Source organism: Citrus clementina, unplaced genomic scaffold (genome assembly GCF_000493195.1).
Source record: "Citrus clementina cultivar Clemenules unplaced genomic scaffold, Citrus_clementina_v1.0 scaffold_8, whole genome shotgun sequence".
NCBI classification, from domain to species: domain Eukaryota; kingdom Viridiplantae; phylum Streptophyta; class Magnoliopsida; order Sapindales; family Rutaceae; genus Citrus; species Citrus x clementina.
The window spans coordinates 12609160-12612054 of record NW_006262022.1 but is presented as its reverse complement, the minus strand read 5'-3'; positions in this window follow the sequence as shown (position 1 = coordinate 12612054).

The window sequence follows — 2895 nt, the reverse complement described above, 5'->3', positions numbered from 1 at the left end:
TCATCTTTGTATTTGAGGATGTGCTCATATTTAAGGGGAGATTCTGCCGAAATTTTTTCGCATAAAAAGGGTAATATCTCTCTCTAAGATTTTTTTAATTTTTTTCTTTTTGATGATGAAGGGGGAGAAATATTGTTGGATAAATATACTTTTGATTAAAAATTGATTCGCCATACACTTAGGGGGAGCATATATTTAAGGGGAGTAAATATTCTTTTCTTGTAAAGTTTGTCATCATAAAAAAGGAAGAGAATATTAACATATATATGTCTATAATATTGATTTTGATAATAACAAACTTTATATGTTTTTTATTAAAAATGTTGGAGCTTTAATCAATAAAAAATTCTTAAAAGCCGTATAATATTACTAGATATGTTCATGAAATTTGGATAATCGTTAACTTTAATTAGAAAACCATTCTCAGTGAAAATCTGTAAAAAAATGTTGATTCTGAAAAATTACGATGAACTGTTTATTGAAAACGTTTAACCAATAACTTGCAGAAAGGTATTAACTTTTAATCTTGAATCGTTTAGTAAGAACGGATAAGCATAATTTACTTTGCAGGTTTCTGGAAATAAACGGCGAACTTTTAATCTCAAATGGTTAACCGATAATTTCCAGAATTGAATTACATACTAACCTTGAACCCTTTAGCAAGAGCGATCAAGCCAAATTTATTTTGCAGGATTCTAAAAATTAACGCCGAACCGATAATTCCAAACAGTTAACCGATTATTTGAAATTCAGCCGAACGGTCATGTGGACTTGTCAAAACGGTTAACCGATAGAAGTTAACGGTGATCCAATTTTTCTCAGAAAGTCAACAACGGCTAGTTTTAAACTCTAACTATAAAATGGCTCAATTAAATTCAAATATGAAGAGATCCAAGAGTAATTATTGAGCTTGTTATTGATAATACAACCTTCATTGAGCCTTAACTTGTTTTTGTTTCATTTATTCACACTTTGAGCGTTCATTTGTAATCATTTACATCATGTGAGAGAAAATCAATTTGTAATCTTTGTTTTTGAGTGATTATAAGTGTTGGGATACACTTGGGATAAGAGATTGTGGATGATCTCTTGTTGTAAATGTCTACTAACACCTTGGAAGTCAATTGTAAGCATTTGAAGTCTTAGGAGGCTTGAATAGTAAAATATTCAAGCTTGGGTTGGTTGGAGGCGTGGACGTAGGCAGGGATTGCCAAACCACATAAAAATCATTGTGTTTGCTTTCTCTTTCCTTACTCTTTTATTATTGTACCTTAGTAAATTTATTGTTTTTGTTTTCATTAAGACAATAGATTGAATTGTTGTGTGGTTTGTTGAGCTTAAGTTTTAAAATCTCAATTCACCCCCCCTCTTGAGTTGCATAACTAGTATTTCAAATCATAGTGTGCTGCAATAGATAATAAAATCTGTATGGATTTCAACATAGCTATAGGCGAAAAAGTTTCCTCTTTATCAATACTAGCCTTTTAGTATAACCTTTCGCGACTAGCCTAGCTTTATAGGTCTCTACCTTTCCATTAAGTCATGTTTTTCTTTTGTATATCTATTTACAACCAATAGGCTTAATATCCTTTGGTCCATCTATTAAATTCCAAACCTGATTAGAATACATTGAATCCATTTTGGATTTCATGGCCTTTCACCATTGTTGAGCATCTTTGTCATTTATTGCTTCTTGAAAAGCTAAAGATCATTATCAGACAATTCAGATCCCATGTAAAACATTTTATTCCATAACAATAATTTTTCAGGAGGTCTAATGATCTTTTTACTACGTCGAGACTCTTAGTACAAAGCAATGCATACATGAGACTTCCCACTGCTGAATCATAAGGAATATTTCTCATTTTCTCTCTATGTTCTTTGGTTTTAGGACACATTTCTTTTGAGAGATGAATTTCTTGCCGACACGATATAAATCCCTTTTTGGAATCGTGCATGCAAAAAAGCTTGCCAATCTATTATCAGTATAATTAGCTTGTGAAAGTCCAATTATTCTTTTGTTTCGATTTCGAAATAATTTTATCCCTAGAATATAGAATGCATCACCAAGGTCATTCATTGCAAAGTGACTAGATAACCAAATTTTCACTGATGACATTACTCCTACATCTTTTACAATAAGTAAGATGTCAATAACATATAAGACCAAAAAGGTAATTGCACTCCCACTAATCCTTTTGTATACACAAGGTTCATCCATATTCTGTAGAAAACCAAATGATTTGATTGCCTCATTAAAATGGATAGTTCAACAATGAGATGCTTGTTTCAATCCATAAATGGACTTCATTAATTTACACACTTTTGATTCATGTGTATTCTCCTTCTTTGCATGAATGGAGAATTCTAACGCTTTCCCAATTTGTTTTTCAACTTCATTGTGAAGTTGTTTGAACTTCTCAAATGATTCTGACGTATGTTTTGTTAAATATAGATAACCATATCTAGAATAATCATCTGTAAAAGTAATAAAGTAAGAAAAACCACACAATATGGTTTATAGGACCACATACATCCGTGTGAATGACTTCCAACAAATTGATAGCTCTAACTATCTTTTTTTTTAAAAGTGCTTTTGTCATTTTACCTTTAAGCAAGGTTTACAAATTGGATAAAGTTCAACCTTTAGAGAACCTAAAGGTCCATCTTCTACCAATCTAATAATACGTTCCATATTAGTATGGCTAAGCCTCAGATGCCATAAATATGTTGGAATAACAAGCTTTAGAGGTACCACACTAGAAACAATATCATTCTCAACACAATTTATGGAATTATCAATAGAAGACAAAATATAAAGACCATCTATCAAATTTCTAGAACTAAAAAGTTATTATTAAATTTAATAGCCACTCTAGATTTAATAAAAGAACG